The following is a 24,591-nucleotide window of genomic DNA, read 5'->3' as shown; positions in this document are numbered from 1 at the left end:
AGCTAGTTAAAAACAAACATCTGAATAATAGACCATGAGTTTCAAAAAAATGAGGAAGCACTTCAGGCAATGATACTCTGAGGGCATGAGCACCATTTATTATAACTTTTAGAAATTTTATTGCATTTTAATTACATAAATAAAGGAAGTACAAGCCATAATAAAATTATTACATGATACTATAGAAAAGCAAGCTTGTACACTTGAAAGAAATGGAACAAAATTTCTAGAGATCCCATATAGTCAGTTAAGTAGAAAATTACTGAATAGATTAAATAGGGCAGTGCACAGAGCTGAACAGAGAATTGGGCCAGTACAAGATGCATCTGAAGATATTATAATAGAATACACCAAAGATAAAGAGAAGTAAATATAAACAAATTGTTCAGGGATCTGAAGTAAATAACAAGAAATCTAAAGTTAATCTTATTGGAGATGCATAAGGAGATACTAGGCATCAGTGGCTGAGGTGACAGTTGAGAATGATCTAGAATTGATGATGGATGTAGGATTATCACATTCAGAGAGCACAAATTAGCTCAAGTACAATGCAAAGATAATCTACACCTAGGCACATTGTTGTGAAACCTCAGAACACCAAAAACTTAAAATATAAGCGGTGTCAACAGTAAATAAAGACAGGATGGAAATCACCCTTATATACATCAGCTGACACCACTTGGGGTCTTTCCACATCAAGGACTATAGCCAGAGGACCATGAGCTGGCATGTTCACATGTTAAGGGTACGGGACATTCCAGAATTACACACATGGAAATTAGGATTCTATAGATGAAATTTATCTTTCATACACTTATACAAAATAAACATTGAATTGCCTTGTTCAGGACAATTTCCATTGATAAATCCAGAAAACAGTCATCAATCTAGGTAGGCTAGATTTAAATGCCAGGAGGTCAGGCAAAGCTGGCAGGAGCAGGCAGGAGCAGGAAAGACCCAGAGAGTTAGGAGTTGGCAAGTGACAAGCATAAAATTATTTTTGCACCAAATTAAACATTTCATTTTGTTTTTCCATGAAATTTTTAAAATACCCTGGCACTCCAAGTTGCTCCTCTTCCAATCCAGCTCTCTGCTGTGGCCTGGGAAGGCAGTGGAGGGTGGCCCAAGTGCTTGGGCCCTGCACCCACATGGGAGATCAGGAGAAGCACCTGGCTCCTGGCTTCAGATCAGCATGCTGTGCCGGCCACGGTGTGCCGGCCACAGTGGCCACTGGGGGCTGAACCAACAGAAAAAGGAAGACCTTTCTCTCTGTCTCTCACTCTCACTCTGCCTGTCAAAAAAAAAAAAAAAATAATAACCTGGCACACCATGAATAGGCTCAAATACAGATATTGAGGTTAAAGAAAAAGTAAACAAACTCATCACAAGAATTTAAAGAAGCAATATATTGAAATAAAATGTTAAAACACCTAAACTACTAGTTTCACATCTGGGAATGAAGCCAAAAAAATACTTTTAATGGATGTAGAAACAGTGCATTAAGAGGTCTTTTTCTTTTTTAATTAAGTAAATAATAAAGGGCAGAAAGCCAGAGAGGTGAAGAGAAAGAGAGGTTAAAATCAGATAGAAAGGAAAAAAAAAGCAGATCCATTGACTGATTCATTCCCAAATAGTGTCAATGGCCATACTGGGATGGAATTGAAGCTAAGAGCAAAAAGTGTAATCTATGCCTATCCTGTGAGTTTTGGGAACCCAATTAATTGAGCCAAACTACTATCTCTCTGAGTCTACATTAGCGGGATTATGAAATCATGAGCTGGAATCAGGAATCAAATCCAGGTGCTCCAGTGTATGATACAGATATTTAAACAACCATCTGGAACACTAGACTAAATGCCTACACCTTAGAAACTTATTCCTAATAAAACTGGATCTATACATGCAGAAGTATGAAACAAGACCCCTACCTAACACCTTACACAAAAGTCCACTCAAAGTGATCAAAGCCCTTAATACATAACTCGATACCATCAAACTGAACATTGGGGGAACCCTATAAAATATTTTTTACATAGGCAAAAACTTCTTGGAAAATATCCCAGAGCACAAGCAAACAAAGCTAAAATTGACAAATGGCATTACATAAAACTGAGAAGGTTCTGCACTGCAAAAGAAACACTAAGAAAGTTAGTGAGGCAACCAACAGAATGGGAGGAAATATTTGCAAACTGAGGAACTGATAAAGGATTAATAGAATCTATAAAGAGCTCAAGAAATTCAACAACCTCCTTATTTGATTTATAGTGGTATAAATTTAATTCTTCAACAAACAGCTATGACTCTCCTTCTGCCTTGCTTAGAATACTGAGGGAATTCCTGAATTTATAAAATAGAACTCAAATTCACTAGCAACTGGGCATTCTTTTAGGGATTTAAGTTTATGTTTAATTTCTCTTAATAAACTTCATATATTTTGTTCTGTATTTGCCATTTATGATGTTATGCTTGCTCAATTCCACTCTTCTTATCTGGGAACACCTTTATGCTGCTTCTTTACATATCTACCTTGAAATTCCATCCCAAATAGCATATAAAATAATTCTTTCATTGCTTAATGAAAATCACATTTCATCTGTACTTGGTAGTACTGAAGAGTACATATACTTATATACATTTATATAAAAAATTTATTTACATTATAGTAGATTATAGTAAAGATTCACTCAGATATATATATCCTGATATGACTCCTTGCTCTAGTTCTCTGAGAGTCCTAGTAAGGGTCATACATGGAAAGGTTAAGGAGTGTTAGAGATTGAACAGCACTTATGAAAGTGTGTACTCACACTTAGAAGCAAATGATAAACACAAAATGAGAACACAACCTTATAAAAATGTTTTGAAATGATAAGAATGATAGTATGTATCTTATATAAATGTCCTTACAAAATCAAAAAAGAAAAAAAAAGTGGATTTCCTCTCCCTGACAAAACTGTCTTGGATGATTTAGAGTTGCAATGTTGAGTTCACTTATTGCTACCCAGTGCCTAAAATGCAGCTAGCATTAACCAAGAGGTGCTGTCAATGTGAGGCTCACAACAGACTGGAAATAATAATTTAAAATCCTCACCAATAATTTTTATAATAAGTTGAAATATATTTTTATATTTTATTTGGCTGAAGAAAATGTCATTAGAATAATTTTACCTCCTTATTTTTACTTTTTTAATATGCGTACTAGAAAATTTATAATTACACCTCACATATGTTTCTACTGGAATCACCTGCCTGGTGGTAGAAGAACAGACATAGACACCTGACCCAGACCTTTGAAATTATAGGACATTATTCTTCCAGCACCTAGAGTAATTTAACTTGAATTCCTCTCTATTTTGGAAAATAAAGGAATAGTGAGGGCTATGGAATCATGGTAGACCTGCCCCACTACTAGCATAGCTGGCAAAGGCCAACACTGTCACTGATTTACCATTCTTCTTTCTTGATAAGCCTGACAATTTTTTTAAATAGGATGGGGGTGTAGAAATATATGGGCAGAACTTTTGGAAGTGACACTCAAATCTGATTAAGAGGGAGGACCTAAAGCTTGAAAAGAAGGCATAGATCTCCTAGGACTTACCTATGTGTACATGCACATACACATACATTTACATCCTATTTAAAAAATTGAGTCAGGCTTATCAAGAAAGAAGAATGGTAAATCAGTGACAGTGTTGGCCTGAGCCAGCTATGCTAGTAGTGGGGCAGGTCTATGATGATTCCATGGCCCTCACTATTCCCTTATTTTCCTTTATTTCAAAGCAAACAGTGAGAGGCCAGCATTATGACCAAGCGGGTTAAGCCACTGCTTAACTGGCATCTGTTTTTGGACTGCTAGAGTCCCTGCTTATCTGCTTCCAACACAGCTCCCCAGTAATAGGCTTGGGAAAGAAAAAAGGATTGTTCAAGTTTAAGTACCTGCCACCCATGTAGGAGACTCAGAGTTCCTGGCTCAAGATGTGCTATCAATGTGAGGCTCACAACAGACTGGAGATAAATGATAAATGAATTTAAAGAGGCTGTGGGAAAGATCAATGTTTTACAAATCCTATGAAAGGTCAATAGGCAGAGTGGACAACAAATATTGACAGGAGAAAAGAGAAAAAAGATTAAATTATGTTATATTTTTAAGTATCGTTCAGATCAATATTAAAAAGCAATACCAATGACCCAACAGGAAAATGAGCAGGAATACGAGGAAAATGAAGGCTCCGGAAGTGGATACACAGAACTGTACTCACTGAGGCAGGGTCGGCCAGCATCAGGCAGGATCCGCCAGGGAGAAGGACGTGGACCCAGGTCGAGGCCACGGGCGGCAGGAGCTCGGAGGTGCGCGCCCGGGGGCGGCCACTGCAGACCTGAACCCAGGCCTGTCCCTCCTGTTCCCATCCAGGACACCCGACGTCAGGGGTCCTGCTGTGAGGGATGCTGATTGGCTCTGTCCTCTGTGACGTTGCGTGCACGCAAGACCGGCAAACTGCCCAATCAGGCACGGTGCCGTCCACGCTGTGTCAGCACGCGGGCCTTGACGTCACAGTCGTCTTAGCGTTCCAGCGAGTGAGGTCCGGGGAGGCAGCTCAGCTGCCGTGAGTCTGCCTAAGTGAAGTCGGCCTCTGCCTCTCTCCACTTTCGCTCACCGGGGACTCTGGGCACCTACGGAGCCGGACACCGCGACACGGTGAGTGTGTGGGCCTGGGGGTCCGAGAGGGGAACCCGGAGCTGCAGGCCGGGAGGACGCTGGCCCTGCCACTGTGGACTCCATATTGGCGCTGGCATAGGGCTTCCCTCGGTCCCCAGACCCCTGGGTTGAGGGCTCTGCCGGCACCCAGGACCCCCGAGGTCCTGCCGCTTCTCTGCCCGCAGAGACTTCTCGGTCCCGGAGCTATAGCGGGCAGCTGTGTGGCGGCAGCTCCGCGTCTCCCCGATTGTGCAGCGGGGACGGGGTGGTCACTAGGGAGAACGCAGGCTCTGTGTGTGCGGTTCATGCATAGGCGCTGTCGGTTCCTCCTCTTCCCCACACGGACCTGGTTCCCTCGAGATTCTAAATATGTGGGCCGCAGGGTCTTTTCCAGGGCACTGGCTTCACGTAGCTGTGTCTGGGACGTCTCACTCCGTTTTCTGTTTGCAGTAACGCAGTAACATAGATTGAGTAAGGTAGAAACCGAAGTTTTATTTGGCTCAGAGTTTTTACCCAGGTTTTAGAGGGGCAGGAGGCCCCTGTAATTCGGTACTTGGGTGTCATCTTAGCCCTTACACTTCCTCCTAACAGATGCCATCTATATTTGCACTTTCAAAATAGAAATTTTGGCTACTCAAATTTGTGTGTGTTTTAAAAACGATTTCTGTTCCATGAAAGCCTTCCTAATCCTGAATATATGTCTAGTTTACCAAGTTATTTTGAATTTATATTTTAATATCGGAAGTTTTTTTGCTTGTTTTATTTTTTCAAGATTGTCAGAGTATGACTGACGCAATTTGTGCATATTCAAGGTATGTTTTGCTATATGAGGGGACCTTAAAAATTATGGACAATTCACATTATCTTTTGATTACATCTTTTCATAAACTTTCTGGAATCCTTTTGTGCATACATATTATGAAATGATTAGGACAATCTAACATATCGATCACCTTACACCCCTATGTTATTAAAGCATACGTAAGATATTAGCAAGTTGTGAGTGTGTGATATAATCATCTAGTTACTGTGTTGAATATTAAGGTCTTTGTCGCTCCCCCTCTTCATGGAGGAACGACACAGGACCCTGCACTGTTCTTTTGTCTGCTCGGCCCTCCCCGGGTTTGTTGCTGGTTCTTCCCGGGTGGGCTACCGACCCTTCCACCTCCGTGGAAGGGCGGTTCCCCCTGCCACATTCCCCACTTCCGCGGGGGAGCGGCACACCGCCGGCCGGCTCTCTCGGGGGCTGCACAGGTGTTCCCCTTAGATGTTCCTCGTGCATGCCGTCTCTCTCCTCCTTTATAGTCCTCCTCCGCCAATCCCAACTCGGCTGCCCACACGCTGAGTACGCTGCTCTCCTCCAATCAGGAGCAGGTCCTGCTGTTTATTGGTTGAACTGGAGGCAGCTGGGTAGAAGCTGTTTCCCTTCTCAGCGCCATATTGTGGGAGAGCAGATGCATAGAATAAGTCTTAATTCCAGTAACTTAGTCTAGTCCGAGTTGCTCCCCACAGTCTTGAGGTGTTATCTCATAGCTTCAAATGTGTGTTCTGCTAATATTTTCCCATGTCCTCACTCTCAGCCCATGATAACCACCATTCTGTTTTGTGATTAAGTGTGACTTTCTTAGATGGCACATATGAGTGACATTGTGTGGCATTTATTTTTCTGTGCATTATTTTAAATAGCCTAATGTCCACATTCATATTTTTGGATCCTCATTCTGACAAAATGGAAGAATTTCCTTTTTAAGGTTGACTGTGATTCCTGTGTGTGTGTGTGTGTGTGTGTGTGTGGTGTGTATCACATTTTCTTTACTCATCTGTTGACAATGGGGTTGTTTCCATATATTTTTCTTGTAAATAATGCTGCCATTAATGTGGAGATACGTGTCTCTTTGAGGTACTGATTTTATCTCTTTTGTATACATAGGCAATAGTGGGATTGCTTTGTCATATGTTCTATGTTTAATTTTGATTGAAGACCTACACAGTGTTTTCTATATTGGATATACCAATTTACTTTCTATCCAGCAATTTTTATATTCCTTTTTTTCCTCCCTGGTCCAAAGTTATCTTTTTACTTTTGGATAATATTCATTTTAACATATATGAGATGATAATCATTGTGGTCTTGATTAGCATTGTAGTCTTCGTTAGCAGTTTTTGAGCCCCCTTTCAGTTACCTGTTGGCTACTTGTATATATTCAATGGAAAACTGATCAATCCTTTGTGCGATTTTTATTACAGTATTTGCTTTTGAGTTGTCTGTGTTCAAACTCAGGCTTTCCAATACTTTCTTCCCTTCCTTGCTTTATCTGTTCTGTTTTTCCTATCGTATGAAGAATATTTCTTAGATTTCTTGCAGCCTTTGCTTTTTCACTTGTGCTTTTAGTATCATATCTAAACAAGCATTGTTGAGACTAATATCAAGGAATCTGCTTCCATTTGTAAGGGGGTTTATATTCTCAGACCTTTTATGTAAGCCTTCAATTCATTTTGAGTTGACTTTCATGCCTGGCGTAATATAAAGATATTTCAGTTTTTGGCATGTAGATGTCCAATTTGCCTCTGCTTCAGATGTGGTCACTAAACAGTGTGTAGCCACTGGGTAACTGTGGTGTTACTTACTAGTCCCAGCATCTCCAAAGATGTGCCTCTAACTGGGCAGGATCCAGGCAGAAACTGTCACAGTCCAGTTTTTCCCTAATCTGCCTTGTCCCCCAGACCCACTCTTCTGTGCTCTGCTGCTCTTCCCTATCCACATGAATAGACCTCAGGCGTGAGCATGCAGAGACATGTGAAGTGGTGTGCAATGTTGGGGAGAAGCAGAAACTATGTAGTAAAGGGGCAGGGCCCAGAAGTCTCTGTCTCCTTTCTCCGAAATCCTTGGATATACAGAGGCACTTCCAAAATTCATCACAGGATCGACATTTGGCACCTGTTACAACCCTGCTTAGTATGTCCACATCCCATATTGGTGTGCCTAGGTTACAGTCACAACTCTCAATTCCAGCTTTCTGCCAATACTCACTTTTGGAGTGAATGATGGCTGAAGTATGTGGGTCCCTGTAACCCACATGAAAGACATATCATCTGGAAAACAGAGCTGATGGCGTCCTCCATGCAAAGTGGATGGACATAAGGTGTTCCTTTGCTGCAGTGTGTGTTGGTGATCTGGAAAATAACACACTCCATCATGAACTTCCTTATGTCAAACAATGATGTGCAACTGAGAAAAGGAGGCCACTAAGCTATTTAGGCATTTTTCAATTAGTCTATGCAGCTGCCATCCCCACAGTGAAGGGGAACAACTGGAATGGTCCCACTCTGACCACATGGATGCAGGAGGTTTATTTAAATTTTGAAAATTAATTTTATTCACATTAAAGGCACAGAGATCTCTCACCCACTGTTCTCTCTCCAGATATTCACAATACCTGGGATTGAACCAGGTTGTCATGTGAAAACATCAGGTTTTATGAAACAAAGATCCCAGAACTCAGTATGGGTGGCACAGACCCAAGTATTTGAGCTATTATCTGCTGCCTTGTAGGGTGCACTTTAGTAGGAAGCTGGATTGGAAGTGGAGTAGAACTCAAACCCACACACCCTAATATAGGATGTGGGTCTCAAAAGAGCCATATTACATGGTGTTCCCCAGTGCTCATCCCTCTATTATTTTAAGAGGACTCCTACAGCAGTCCAAACCAACTCTGCTGGCCCTGATGGTTATAGTCCCTGAAGTTTAGCTGTGCAGACCCTCAACACCATAGAAAATACCCATGTACATCCACCCAATGGAGTGTTCACAGCAGCAGCTTCCTGTTGTGCTCATCACCCAGAACTGTGCAGCTAGAGGTGTGCATCAGGTGCTGTTCTCCCTGACATCTCTTCATCCATTTTCCACATGCTGGTACCACACCTGGCCATCCTCATCAAGTGATCACTACTGGATGCTGTGCTAAAGGGAGATCCCAAGTTGTCTCATTTCAGGTAAACCTCATGTGTTTCAGATACTCCTCGGCACAGATGTGGCTCATCCCCCCAGATAGTCTCCATAGCAGGTCCCTTGGCACAGTATTTCATGCATTCCACAGACACCTCTCTGGGTGACAGTCACCTGTTTACTGGGCTCATAGCCTAAATAATTGTGACCTCTTGGGCACTGAATCAGGTATTACTTTATCAGTGTGATGAACTAGCCCTGCTTGGTCATTGGCAAAAAGGAAGACAAGCCCTTAGTATACCTGCATGGTCAACATATTAAGGCAGGACTCTTCCTTTTACCATGAACCCTGGTATTGGTCCTTCCCACTTCTCACTTACCATTTCTCAACCTTGGTTGGCATGGGCACTCTGGAATATCTCTTCTCCACCGAGCCTAGTGCTTTGTACGGATGGGGTATGCTGACGAGGAGCCTGCACATTTCCTCCAGCACCTCTGCAGCATCAACACTCAAGCAGGCCATGGTAGAAGTTGCTTCAGTTAATCACCACATATTGGAAGCCTGTGTTCTGAAATTTGTATCCATAACTTACCAGTCTTGCCCCTTGTCAAGGCTGGAGAAAGAGGCATACTTCTGATTACCACAACCTAAGCAAAGTCATACCTCCTTTTGCCAGTTATTGTCAGTATCTTCTAAGATGCTCAGTGCCTCTGCCTTAACTTTGCATTGTTGACATGGAAACTATCTTTTTTGGTGTCTGAAAGGTTTCATTCACTTTTACATTTGAAGCCAATGATACAAATGAAGCTTCTGAAGCATAACTCAGTAGTCCCCCACTGGTTCATTGTCTGTGTTGATAGTATCTGTCTGCCCTCTAACTACTATGTGGCATCCATTTGTGAGTCTGGTTGACTTCCTTCTGAAAGTTAACCAAGGGGCCAGTGCTGTGGCACAGTGGGTAAAGACACCGCCTGCAGTGCTGGTATCCCATATGGTTGCCAGTTCAAGTCCCATCTGCTCAACATCCAATCCAGCTCTCTGCTATGGCCTGGGAAAGCAGTACAAGATGGCCCAAGTCCTTGGGCGCCTGCACCTGCATAGGAGACCCTGAAGAAACTCCTGACTCCTGGCTTTGGGTTTGCTTTGGACTGTTGCAGCCAATTAAGGAGTGAACCAGCAGATGGAACCCCCCCATCCCTCTGTCTCTCCTTCTCTGTATAACTTTGACTTTTAAATAAATAAACCAATCTTACTAAAAAAAAAGAAAGTTAACCAAGAGGAATGTGTATAATTAGGCCTCACATTTGCAATTGAACTCTTGGCCTTGTCCAAGTGGTTATACTATCATAGATGCCACAGCAATGTGAAATTTCAGTCTATTGCATGTCTTGCCTTGTACCATATTGTAGAACCTTCTCTCCCTCCCCTGTGTATGGCCTTTCTTCTCCTCTCCTTCTTCATTTCAGAGGAAATGAATAATAATGGAATCTTTGGAGACAAACTTAAGAAGTACAACATTGGCCTTATTACCAACTCACTGTATGAATTATATAAGTTATTTAAACTTTACACTTTCTGAGGTCATTTTTCACATCTGTAAAATGGCCATAATAGAATTATTTATTTCGTTAAGCTTGTTGTGAGAATACTCTAATAAAAGGTGTGCTGTGGCTTGCAGCCAACATGACTTCTTCCTTATTTTGCCACCTGTCAGTAGTGTTAGCTCTTGATGGTCTTCCTCTGAGTCCACTCCTAGATATTATCTCTCATGTCAGCCATGGCTCTGTTCTTCTAATGGATACTATGCCTAAGGACTGTTTGGTGTTCAAAGTCTTACCTTTATCTCAAATTGGGCTTTTTCTGAATGGGCATTGCAACCTCAGATCATCTTGTGAGATCAGTTGAGGCTTCTGTTGTGATTGCAATGTGGCTAAACTTCTAATTTGCTGATTCTGCTTTCCACTCCAGCCAGCCTTTTCCAATAAGTCTCCTGAAAATTGCTGTGTCAAAGTCTTTCTCATCCATGGAAAGATGTTTTTAACCATACTAGCTGCCCAATAGATTATTGTTATTCCTTTATTTATGCATTTGAAATGCAGAGAAGGGGGGGAGCAGGAGGGAAGGAGGGAGGGAGAGGCTGGAGCTGTGCTCATCTGAAACAATGGCCAGTGCCAGGCCAGGCTGAAGCCAGGAACGAGGAACTTCATTTGGGTTTCTCATGTGAGTGCCGAAGCCCAAACACTTGAGTTATCATCTGCTGCTTTATCAGGAGCATTAGAAGTGAGGTAGATTAGAAATGGAGCATCCAAGACTCAAACCAGCACCCATATCAGATGCCTGCACTGCATATGGCAGCTTAACATGCTGTACCACAGTGTCAGCCACTGTTGTAACTCTTTAGAGAATAAAATAACTAATTTCAAGAGATTTTCTAACACATTCCCCACATACTCACAAACATACACACACACACACACACAGAGAGAGAATTCAAATCTATAGTTGAATCATGAGTCAAGGGAATAAAAGTATTCCAAATTCTAAGTAAGAAAAATGGTTAGATTTGACTTTTTAAAAGCTATTCTTAAAGTGTGTTCTAATTAGCCTATTCCAGTGAAAACAGAACCTTTTTATTTAATGATTGATTCTCATCTGATTCTCTTAGATAGAATTTAAAAAAATATTTTATTTGAAATTCAGAGTAACACAGAGATAGACTAGCCTTGTTATTTAATGATTGAGTCTCATCTGATACTCTTAGATATTATAATTTAAATAAATTATTTTATTTGAAATTCAGAGTAATACAGAGAGAGGAGGAGAGTTAGAGAGAGGGAGAGGGAGAAGGAGAGACAGAGGTCTTCCATCCACTGGTTCACACACCAATTGCCTGCAATGGCTGGAGCTGTGCCAGTCTGAAGCCAGTTGCCAGAAGCTTTCTCCAGGTCTCCCCTGTCAGTTCAGGGTCCCAAGGACTTGGGCCGTGGACCATCCTCCACTGCTTTCCCAGGCCATAGTAGAGAGCTGGATCAAAAGTGGAGCAGTCAGGACTAGAACCAGTGCTCATATAGGATGACAACACTGCAACTGGCTGCTTTACCCATTATGCCACAGTGCTAGCCCCAGGATACTATATTTTTTTAAAAAAAATATTTGCTGTATGGCTCTTTTTTTTTTTTTTTTTTTTTTTGACAGGCAGAGTGGACAGTGAGAGAGAGAGAGAGAGAAAGGTCTTCCTTTGCCGTTGGTTCACCCTCCAATGGCCGCCGCGGCCGGCGCGCTGCGGCCGGCGCACCGCGCTGATCTGATGGCAGGAGCCAGGAGCCAGGTGCTTTTCCTGGTCTCCCATGGGGTGCAGGGCCCAAGCACCTGGGCCATCCTCCACTGCACTCCCTGGCCACAGCAGAGGGCTGGCCTGGAAGAGGGGCAACCGGGACAGAATCCGGCGCCCCGACCGGGACTAGAACCCGGTGTGCCGGCGCCGCTAGGTGGAGGATTAGCCTAGTGAGCCGCGGCGCCGGCCTTGTATGGCTCTTTTTTAAAAAAGTATTTATTTATTTGAATGGAAGATTTACAGAGAGGCAGAAACAATCTGATTCACTCACCAGCTTGCTGCAACATGTGGAGCTGCACTGATCCAAACCCAGGATACAGGAACTTCTTCTGAGTCTTTCACATGGTTACAGGGGCCCACATAGGTATAGGGTCCCAAGCACTTAGGCCATCCTCCACTGCCATCCCAGGCCAACATCAGAGAACTGACTCAGAAGAGGAGCAGCAGCCAATACTTGAACTGGTGCCGATGTGGGATGCTGGCACCACAGGTGGAAGCTTAACATCCTACCTCACAACCCTGACCCCAACCAGCCTATGTTTACAGGTTAAACAAAGAAATCATTTTCAGACTGCATTGATTTGCAAGAATGTGATAAGGTAATTCTAGTGGCATTAGGGTGAGATGTTTAATATTTTGGTAAATTTGCCTGGAGAGAGTGCATGCCTTCTGACTTTGTATTAGGAAGGAAAGCAAGTTGGGGGTGACAACCATAGTATTATGTAATGAGTAAAAGACAACTTTTCTTTTTGGTTCACCCTTTTGAACAGCCTGACATGGAATAGAAACTGCTCAGATATTTGTTGAATGAGTAGAAATATCCAAGGAACCTGGAAGATCTGAGAAAACCCAAAGCCCATTTTTTTTTCAGTGATTTACTGTACACCCAGCTTTGGCTGCAAGCTGTGGGAGCCAGTGCTGTGTCTAAGAATACTGATAGCAGCAGCAATTTATTGTGCTTCCTGTGAGCCAAGCATCCTGCACACATTTGTTTTTCATCCTCGCTGCTACTGTGTGAGTTGGACACTGGGGTTTTATTTTATGTATAAGGAAACTGAGGCCAAAAGAGGCCAAGCAGCTGGACAATATACAGTATGGTGTACCCTTAACTCCTGTACTATAAAGCCTGCTTGGCTCATAAAGGGTGCTTTCTTGTGGGAAGTAAACATAATTAGGACAATTACAAGTTAGCATATTAGGGGACAATTGTATAGTATGCCTCATTTGCTATGTATTTGTGTGCTACCAGCATTTCATAAGGTGTGGGGTTTTGTCATGGTTAAGTCTGTATGGTCTGGAGTTAGATGCCAGGATTGGAGTCATTCCTGTGTGTAAACCTGGACATGTAGTCATGCATTTAAACACTTATACAATTTCTTTTTTTAACTTTTATTTAATGAATATAAATTTCCAAAGTACAGCTTATGGATTACAATGGCTTCCCCCCCCATAACTTCCCTCCCACCCACAACCCTCCCCTTTCCTGCTCCCTCTCCCCTTCCATTCACATCAAGATTCATTTTCAATTCTCTTTATTTACAGATCAGTTTAGCATACATTAAGTAAAGATTTCAACAGTTTGCACCCACACAGAAACACAAGGTGAAAAATACTGTTTGAGTACTAGTTATAGCATTAATCATAATGTATAGCACATTGAGGACAGAGATCCTACATGAGGAGTAAGTGCACAGTGACTCCTGTTGTTGACTTAACAAATTGACACTCTTGTTGATGGCATCAGTAATCACCCTAGGCTCTTGTCATGAGTTGCCAAGGCTATGGAAACCTTTTGAGTTCACCGACTCTGATCATATTTAGGCAAGGTCATAGTCAAAGTGGAAGTTCTCTCCTCCCTTCAGAGAAAGGTACCTCCTTCTGTGATGACCTGTTCTTTCCACTGGGATCTCACTCGTGGAGATCTTTCCTTTAGGTCTTTTTCTTATAAAGTGTGGATGATAAAGGCACCTATATCCTGGTTGTGAGGGATATGTAGCTTGTGCAAAGTAATTCAGTGTGTGGTAGGCATTGCATCTCAGCAGGTTAAGCTGCAGCTTGGGATGCTCACAACCCATATTGGAGTGCTGGTTTGAGTGTCAGCAACCACCATCCAGTTAGCAACTGATGTACTAGGGAAAGCAGTAGAGGATGGCCTAAGGGCTTCAGTCCTGCCACACCTGTTTGAGGCTTGGACCAAGTTCCTGGCTCTTGATTTGGCCTGATTCAGTCTTACAGGTGGGCATTTAAGGATAGAACCAGTGGTTGTATGGTCTCTCCCTCTATTCTCCCTCCTCACCCTCTCTCCCATCTCTTTACTGCCTTCTTTATCTTCTATTTTGCCTTTTAAATAAATAAAAACAAAATGATTCAGTGTCTGACAAACTGTGGTTCTCAAACAATGTAAGGTTCACAAAGCCACTGATTTGTATCAGTTTTATTAATCTATCTTACACATCTCAAATGGTGCTTTAAAATAGGCAAGCAGTAAGGGTGAATGAATGGGTATATTTTAATATGTAAATGTCTAGGTCCAGTCACATTAGAAAGATCCTCATTCTATTTTTCCATGTTAAGCAAGATTAGGATGGACTGAATATGGGGCAACATAAACCCAGAGGTGGAGGGGAACCAGAAGGAATGGAGAAACTTTTGCAGAGTGAATCATTGGAAAGTGTTCTGGCTAAATAGCTGATTTACATGTTTTCTCACTAGTTTTAGGATGAGTATACTCTCTTTGTCTTGGTGATCACAATATAATGTGACACAGTGTTGTGGCAATAGGATTCCAATTTAAAGTTGATCCTTCAAAGCTGTTTTACTGTTTCTTAGACTTAACACTGAATTCCACCTCACTTGCAATTTTCATTAGAGAGTTGATATGGAAGATTTCTATACCTCTCAGGAAAGGGTAACACATACATGGGAGGCCAGGTGTATCACTCAAATCATCCCAGTCATATTTCTCAATGTTTGATCTAATCAGAAAATTGTGTTTACTTAGCTTCTTGGTAAAGTTCATTCATAAACTCAGAAATAATTTATTGAAAATATGTGTGTCTACCCATGGCTGTAGTATAACAAGTTTAGTCTATGAATTCAGTCCTATACTTTAGGAGTTTATAGGCTTATTGAATGAAGTAAGGGGCATAATAGATTTTTTATTTAAAATGTATGATGACTTTTGTACTTAAAATATATTCTTAGTCTTTCATGTTAGTTAATTGACATTAATTCTTACTTTGTACCCTTGAAACTGCATTATGGAATATTTTCCTTTCAAATTTCAAAGTAAATTTCATAATTCTCAAAGATAGCTTTGTGATTCTGGACATTGCTTACAACATGTTGCTGTAAAAATAATAGAATGATTGCAATTTCATGGTTTTATTGATGTGGGCTTGGGAGATTCCAAAAGGGAGGAAAGAATAAGTTGAAACTCTACTGATGAAAGAAACATGGGAGCATTGCACAGCATAAAACCACTGCCCCCCAAGCCTTCTTCAACTGCACACCTCATTCTACCAAAGTCTTTTTTTCACATGTTCTATGATTCCATTTATACTGAAAAGGCAAATTTATATGGAGAGATTGCAGTTTCTGACTTACATGCATTTGGGGAAGTAAAACTGGAAAAAGACTTCAAAAATGCTTGTAGGAGCCTTTTGGAGTGATGGGAATTTTCTAAAGCTGGATCATGGTGATGGTTCCCACCTGTCTACATTTACTAAAAGTCACTGAACAGTACTGTTAGAGTGCATGGTTATTTATGTATAGGATATACATAAACTGCTTTATCTTTCATAAAATTTAAAAAAAAAGAGTATGCATGGTCTTTTTACCTTTAACAGAAGAGAGAATACTCAATGTTTTAATTTTATCAAGACAAGTAGTACAAAATTTCAAATCATATTATATATGTAACAATAATATCTAACAATAACTAACAATACTAGATATGTGCTGTCTATATGTTAATTTGCTTGATCCAACCTGCCTATGAAGTAAGTACAATAATTGTCTTCATTTTACAGATGAAGGGTACTCATCATGGTTTTATATTTTGCCTAAGGTAATACAAATTGTAGTTGATAGAGGTAGAATTTGAATCCTAACAACCTCTAGAGTCTGGCTGGCAATATCTGATAGGATGATACCATGGATATGCCATGCATTCTTCTACCTCAGAGCTTTTGCCCATGCTGTTTCCTTTAGAAGAACACACTTACATTCCTCTCTTCCTGTGATAACTTTTACTCATTTTGAAGTGGAGTATAGCTGTCTGTTTTCTGGAGTATTTTTTTACCCTCTTGTTACAGGACAGCTTCTCTCATTATTCAGTGCCCTTGCAACTGAACTCTGTCTTTCCAACCACGCATCCCTTATGTTCACACCATCATGTGCTTATTGACTGTCCATCTGGAAGGCATACAATAGCAGTCTTACTCCTCACTCATAACCAGCACCATGCCTAGTATCAAATACTTGCTGTTTACCCAGCACTATCTTATCTGAACTTGTATCAAGCAGGAGTTAGTGAACAAGTAAGTTTGATGCTGGTTGTTAAATGCCATCTGTGGATCCCTGAAGAGGCAACTGACAGAATGGGAGAAATATTTGCAAACTATGCTACAGATAAAGGGTTAATAACCAGAATCTACAAAGAGATCAAGAAACTCCACAACAACAAAACAAACAACCCACTCAAGAGATGGGCCAAGGACCTCAGTAGACATTTTTCAAAAGAGGAAATCCAAATGGCCAACAGGCACATGAAAAAATGTTCAAGGTCATTAGCAATCAGGGAAATGCAAATCAAAACCACAATGAGGTTTCACCTCACCCCGGTTAGAATGGCTCACATTCAGAAAGCTACCAACAACAGATGCTGGCGAGGATGTGGGGGAAAAGGGACACTAACCCCCTGTTGGAGGGAATTCAAACTGGTCAAGCCACTATGGAAGTCAGTCTGGAGATTCCTCAGAAACCTGCATATAACCCTACCATACAACCCAGCCATCTTACTCCTTGGAATTTACCCAAAGGAAATTAAATTGGCAAACAAAAAAGCTGTCTGCACATTAATGTTTATTGCAGCTCATTTCACAATAGCTAAGACTTGGAATCAACCCAAATGCCCATCAACAGTAGACTGGATAAAGAAATTATGGGATATGTACTCTATAGAATACTATACAGCAGTCAAAAACAATGAAATCTGGTCATTTGCAACAAAATGGAGCAATCTGGAAAACATCATGCAGAGTGAAATAAGCAAGTCCCAAAGGGGCAAATATCATAGGTTCTCCCTGATTGGTGGCAACTAACCAAGCACCAAAAAGGAATCCTGTTGAAGTGAAATGGACACTATGCGAAACGGTGACTTGATCAGCCCTTGCCCTGACTGTTGATGAACAACTTAATCCTTTATCCCTTTTAGTTTTTTTTTTTGTTGTTGTTCTACTTAATACTATTGGTTGAATTCTGTAATTAATACACAGTTATTCTTAAGTGTTGAAACTTAACTGAAAAGTGAACCCTGTTAAATATAAGAGTGAGAATAAGAGAGGGAGGAGATGTACAATTTGGGACATGCTCAATCAGACTTTCCCTAAATGGTGGAGTTAGAAATGTGCCAGGGGATTCCAGTTCAATCTCATCAAGGTGGCATATACCAATGCCATCTCACTAGTCCAAGTGATCAATTTCTGTTCACAATTGATCATAATGATAGGACTATGAGTCAAAGGGATCACATAAACAAGACTAGTGTCTGCAAATACTAACCGATAGAATATAAAAAAAAAAGTGAGAGAATGATCCAACATGGGAAGGAAGATACACAGCAGACTCAGAATGGCAGATGCCCTAAACAGCACTCTGGCCTCAGAATCAACCCTTAAGGCATTCGGATCCAGCTGAAAAGCCCATGAGAGTATTTCTGGTATGGCAAGCCAAGACACTCTGGCAAAAAAAAAAAACCTAAATGAAAGATCTCTGTGAGATCCCAGTGGAAAGAACAGGTCATCAAAGAAAGAGCTGCCTTTCTCTGAAGGGATGAGAGAACTTCCACTTTGACTACGACCTTGTCTAAATAAGATGAGTCGGTGAACTCAAAAGGTTTCCATAGCCTTGGCAACTCATGACAAGAGCCTAGGGTGACTACTGATGCCATCAACAAGAGTGTCAATTTGTTAAGTCAACAACAGGAGTCACTGTGCACTTACTCCTCATGTAGGATCTCTGTCCTTAATGTGCTGTACATTGTGATTTAATGCTGTAACTAGTACTCAAACAGTATTTTTCACTTTGTGTTTCTGGTGTTTCTGTGTGGGTGCAAACTCTTGAAATCTTTACTTAATATATACTAAATTGATCTGTATATAATGGTAATTGAAAATGAATCTTGATGTGAACTGAAGGAGAGAGTTAGTGGGAGAGGGGAGGGTTGTGGGTGGGAGGGAAATTATGGGGGGAAAGCCATTGTAATCTATAAGCTGTACTTTGGAAATTTATATTCATTAAATTAACGTTAAAAATAATCAAGAGTGCGACTAGGATAAGGAGGAGGAAGAAGGGCAGGAGCATGGGTGGGAGGGACGTAGAGTGGGAAGCATCACTGTGTTCCTGAATGTGTTTATATGAAAAGCATGAAATTTATATACCTTAAATAGAATTTTTTTAAAAAGAAAAAAATTGTTTTGTTTTAATGACATAATTTGTCTGTTTAGTGTTTGCAAATTCTGATGATTTATGTTTTCTCTTAGAAACATGACCACAGAAGTGTTAATAGGAAGCATTTATGCACAATATGAATTATTTCCTTATTTCTTTAATATTAGCTGATTTGCAAAATCAAATGTGCAATGTAATCTCATTTAGAGCAGAAATGTTTATATTCTTTATTGCTAAGCACTCTCTCAGTTCATAGTAAAGCTTGAGAGTAATATGTTCTAGTGAATGAATAAACATAAATCAGTAAATTAATAATATCATGCAATTCTGAAAAGTGGGAGAAGCCTTGACTGGATAATAGAAACTTTGATGGTAATTACTAAGGTTTCATCTGAATGAATTGAATTACAAAATTGTCAACCGTATTTTTCTTTTTTTACCTTTTATTTAATAAACATAAATTTCCTGGCTTGCGCCGTGGCTCACCTGCAGAACCGGCACACCGGGTTCTAGTCCCAGGTGGGGTGCCAGATTCTGTCCCAGTTGTTCCTCTTCCAGTCCAGCTCTCTGCTGTGGCCCTGGAGTGCAGTAGAGGATGGCCCAATCCTTGGGCCCTGCACCCGCATGTGAGACCAGGAGAAGCACCTGGCTCCTGGCTCCTGGCTTCAGATTGGCGTGGTGCACCAGCAACAGCGGCCACTGGAGGGTGAACCAATGGTAAAGGAAGACCTTTCTCTCTGTCTCTCTCTCTCTCTCACTGTCTACTCTGTCAAAAAATAAATAAAATTTTCCAAAATACAGATTATGGATTATAATGGCTTTTCCCCCCATAACTTCCCTCCCACCAGAAACCCTCCCATCTCCCACTCCCTCTCCCATTCCATTCACATCAAGATTCATTTTCAATTACCTTTGTATACAGAAGATCAATTTAGAATATATTAAGTAAAGATGTCAACAGTTTGCACCCACACCAAAAAACAAAGTGTAAAGTACTGTTTGAATATAGTTATAGCATTAAATCATGATGTACAACACATTAAGGACAGAGATCCTACATGAGGAGTAAGTGTGAACAGTATTTTTCTAAGATAAGGGATAAGCAACAATATATAATGCTTTTCAAAATATTTTATTTATTTACTTGAAAGAGTTAAAGACAGAGGGACAGAGATCTTCAATCTGTTGTTTCACTACTCAAATAGCTGCAAGGGACATCTCTGGGACAGTCTGAAGCCAGGAACCTTGAAATCCACCTGGATTTCCCTGCAAAGCATTCAAGCCCTCTTGTACTTCTTTCCCAGATGCATTAGCAGGGAGCTGCAGGAGAAGTGGAGTAGCAAACTGATATAACCAACTGTGTCACAATGCCAGCCCATACCATGTATTTTTAATTGTTGATTTTATAAAAAAATCAAATGTGAAAATACTCAACACTCTGGATTTGCATGACTACATCTACATATTGATTTAAATACATGAAATTTAAATACTTCAGTCATAAGCATGTAATTTCTTACTAATTTGGGAACTTAGATGTTTATCATGGGAAAAATGGTTAATGTATTCCCTTCTATATTTGAATTATTTTAATTACTATGAAATATATTAGTATTTTTATTTTTCTTGCAAAACCATGGACTTATTCAGCATTTGAAGAAATCATAGGTCTAAAATTCATTCTCTGTTTAGATAAGTCAGCAGGATTTCAGAATGATTAAACGTTGTTACTGCAGGAAGACAAGAATCATGATTTCAACCAGTTTATTTGTTCTCATGATACTTTATGAAGTAATTTCATTTGAAAGTTACATAGAAACACATACTAAAATTCATCTTTTCTTTTTTGTTGTGATTAAAAAGAGGTCAATAAAAGGCAAGATTTCCTATAATAGGGAGAGCTGATTACATTGCTACATCCATCACAGTTCTGAGATCATTATTTTATCTTTATAAAAATTCTAGGAGAGTATTACAATACCTGCACATTAAATGTTAAGAAATAACATAAAAAGATAAGTACAAATTAAAATGTTTTTAACTCATTGTGTAAATATTACACTTTACTCCAAATTCCTTCACCATCTACCTGATAAACATCTAGAAGAACTCCTTTTTATTGGACTCAAATACTGAACAGTTCCCATACTCACACATTTGCTCCACAATTTTTATAGCTGTTGATTGTGTCATCATGGATGACAATATTTGTGAAAATTTATTAAAAGAGCACACATAATGATTATAGGAATAACTATTCACTTAGGCTATAAAAATATTTTAAAGTTAAAACATGGAACAGCATGAAACTATTTTATTATATGCATATAATAAACAATTTTTAGTACCACCACAATTCTTTACTTGAAAAACTCCATAGTGATATCACCTGATATCTCCTAGCTCACTTATTTGTTGTATTTCTTTTTTTTAACTTTTATTTAATAAATATAAATTTCCAAAGTACAGCTTTTGGATTACAGTGGCTTTTTCTCCCCCATAATTTCCCTCCCATCCTCAACCCTCCCATCTCCCGAGATGCAATGACTTTGAACAGCCCTGTCTCGACTGTAGAGAAAGTTTCTTTATTCATTTTTCTTTGACTTTTCTGTTTTATCATACAAATTGATGAACTCTTGACTTACTATAGACTTAATCTTCTTTGTATAAAGTTAATTGAAAATAGATCTTAGCATAAATAAAATTGATAATAGAGAGGAAGAAGAGGGGTGGGAGTGGGGGTGGGAGGTTAGACACGGTGGGAAGATTCTCTGTATTCCTAAAATTGTACTTAATAAATACACGAAGTTTCTATTCATTCAATAAGAGGTTAAAAAAAGAAAATGACTAAGTAAATGTTGCTTATAGCTATAGATATCCTGAGAATGAGAGAAGCATAACATGCAATTTCAATGATGTTTTTAAATGAAAAAGCTGACAGCATGACACTCTAGTCCAGAGTCACTCTGGGCTCAATTTACCACAAGAAGGCTGAGGAGATGTGCAGTATCAAGATGTTGGAGGCCTGCCTGGGAGACTGCTTTCTTGCAGGAAGAAGAAAAACATTAAACATCAGAATCTCATACAGAGTTCAAAAGTTCCTGCGGGGTTGAAACAATGCCTGAGTGAGCCTTCCACATCTGAAAATCATTTCCAATATGTTAGAATACACTGTTCTAAAAAGAGAATGTGGCATTTCCAAAGACAAGGAGGTTGAAGGGGCTTCTCTAGGAAAATATTGGTTTAGGACCAGAAATGCAAGCCCTTATTCAGAGTAGAGGGCAGGAATGAAGTCTTCCCATTTATGAAGAAATATATATAGTTTGGACACTATCAATATCTGGATAATTTTCAAGTAGGCAGAGACCAAAACAAAAACTGAAACAAAAAGCAGGGTAAGAAAATGAGGCTCATGAGGTCCCCATTGGAATTCCCTTCATTTCCCAGAAAGACATACCACATCAACTTTACAGCTCTGCTCTCAAGGAAATCATTTACACTTGCAGAGGACTGACTACATTAGCTTGGATCTGGCAAGAAATGACACCTGTGAAAAGACCAATGCCTGCATCTGAAAAAAACCCACACACAGTTGTCAGATTTTAAGTTTGTAAGGTTAGACTTGACAGGATTCTAATCAGAAAGGAGGGACTGGATCAGGAGAGGCTGAGATAGTCAAGTCTGACCTCATATACAAAAATAAGAATTAAAAGAAGGTGCTTTATCAAAGCAAAAATGATCATCATTGAACAAAGGAAAGGGAGAGACAGAGCATCATGGAGAGAAAATGACCAGTAATAAAAAGGAAGAACACGTGAATCACCATGAGATGTGGACTATTATCAAGTATAAGAGAATTTCAATTTCTTAGCTGCCCATCAAAAGTATCAGAAAAGGGTCTCAAATTTAATTATGAGCCATTGTGCGTGGGTTATTTCTGGCTCCCTGGAAGGGAGTGAGACTTTCCCTATGCTGTAGTACCTAAATGTGGTCTGAGAAGTACCTAGATCAGAATCAGGTGGATCTTGTTAAGCTCCAGGTAGGCACAGGAGCCTGCACTTACACAACTCCCAAGGTATTTCTTCCAAGTACAAAGTCTTAAAACTTTGCTTGTTGGAAGCAAGTATGCTTGAGCAGGAGGTAGAGCAATAACTTACCAGTGCATACCAAAGGAAAGCTCTCAAGGAAACAGATTTTATCACTGATGTACTTCCAAATGGGTCTTCCAAATGACAGGAACACTGCAATAAGAATTCATCATATCTGGTACTGGACCTGCAGGCTTATCAGATTTCTTAGGAAGCTCAGATTCTAGAATCTTTTACCTACCTCACAATATAGAGGATCAAGATCATCATCAGTGAACCAGAGAAAGGAATGTAGTGATAGGAAGATCTATGATGAGTCTTATCACAAGTGAGATACCCCCCACCGCATCCTCATTGGGTCTGGGATGTTTCTTTCAGGAGGGAGGCTCCCTGGGCCCAAAGGCACGTTGCCCAGCATCCCCTAGACCTGCCGCTCTGGGGAGGCCTGCAGCAGCTCCAGGAGAGCCTGGTATTTGTCCTCACTGAGAGGCAGCTCTGGGGCTGCCTGAGGACCCACCTCACAGCCGGCTGCAGGTGCCCCGGGAAGACCTGGGCTGGGGAGGGTGAGGCGTCTGCCTGTAGCGCGGGTGCCCAGCACCACATCTGACCCTGGGGCCCGGGATGGCCCCCCCTGCCAGGGACCCGGAGGCGGCCCGGGCTGCTGGCAGGCAGGTCGCGGGTGCGGGCCCTGCGGGCTCTCCAGAGGGCAGCAGCAGGAAGAGGGGGGCCCACATTGCCCCCGGGCATCCCACACCTTCCTTGGTGTGGGGACCACCATGGGGCCTGCGTGGGGGAGAGCCCCACCGCTCCGCTGGGCCGTGGCAACCCAGGGACTGGGAGGCTCAGAGGGGGAGCCCAGGGCTGCCACCCAGGCATGGCCTGGCTGGGCGTAATGCTCCCGGGCATGGCTGCCAGGCTTCCGCGACCAACTGGGGGCCTGCAGGGATGGGGGGGTGCGGGGTGTGGGAGGGGCCGGCGGTAACACCCCGCTGCAGTTGCAGGGGCCACAGCCGGGAACAGGAGCAGCCCTGGGGCCTCATTCAAGGCAAGGCATGTCTCCTCCTGAGCTTGGGCTCTACTGCTGCGGGTGGCAGGCCCTGCGGTTCTGGAACCACACCTGGATTCGGCCCTCGGGGAGGCCCATGCGTCTGCCCAGCTCTTCCCTGGTCACCATGCCGGGGAAGCGATTCCGCTCGAAGGCCCGCAGGAGGATCTCGGCTGTGGCCCTGAGATGGGCGTGCGCTGGCGCCGGTCGCCCGGCCCCACCAGCTCTCCTGCTGCAGGGGGCCCAAGTCCAGCGGGTCTTGTGCGCGCATTCACTGCTTCCTCTCCTGTTGAAACGACACCTTCACCCGGCCCAGCTCTTCTGAGCCCGACGCCAGGATAAGGGTTGCCGTCAAAGGAAGCTGCCCGGGCTCAGGACTGGGACAGGAAAAGGGTTGAGGGCATGTGGAGATCCCTCTCTGTGCGTCTTTGGGTGTGTGCTTGTGTGTGTGTGTGTGTGTGTGTGTGACAGAGAGACAGAGACAGAGAGAGAGGGACAGAGGTCAGAGGGAGGGAGAGAGAGGTGTGGGAAAGAGGGTTGTTTGTGTGGCAGAAAGAGAGACAAAACAGAGAGGGTGACGGAAAGAAAGAGAGCAAGAGAGAAGGAGGGAGAGAGAGAGCCCAAACCCGAGCAAACAGCCACCCTTTACCTCCCACCCCGCAATGGGTTTCCCCGGCTTCCACCCCAGGGGCTTCCTGGGCCCAGGAAGGTATGTCTTGCCACAGGCATTCCAGGATTGGTGGTGGTGTGCTTGTGCGCCTACCGGGTCCCGGACCTAGAGTATGGCAGCGTCTGGTTGTGTCCTCTCC

The sequence above is a fragment of the Oryctolagus cuniculus genome, chromosome 20, assembly GCF_051225735.1.
Source record: "Oryctolagus cuniculus isolate XC-2025 breed Fujian yellow rabbit chromosome 20, ASM5122573v1, whole genome shotgun sequence".
Lineage (NCBI taxonomy): Eukaryota > Metazoa > Chordata > Mammalia > Lagomorpha > Leporidae > Oryctolagus > Oryctolagus cuniculus.
Note: the sequence above shows the minus strand (reverse complement) of the source record.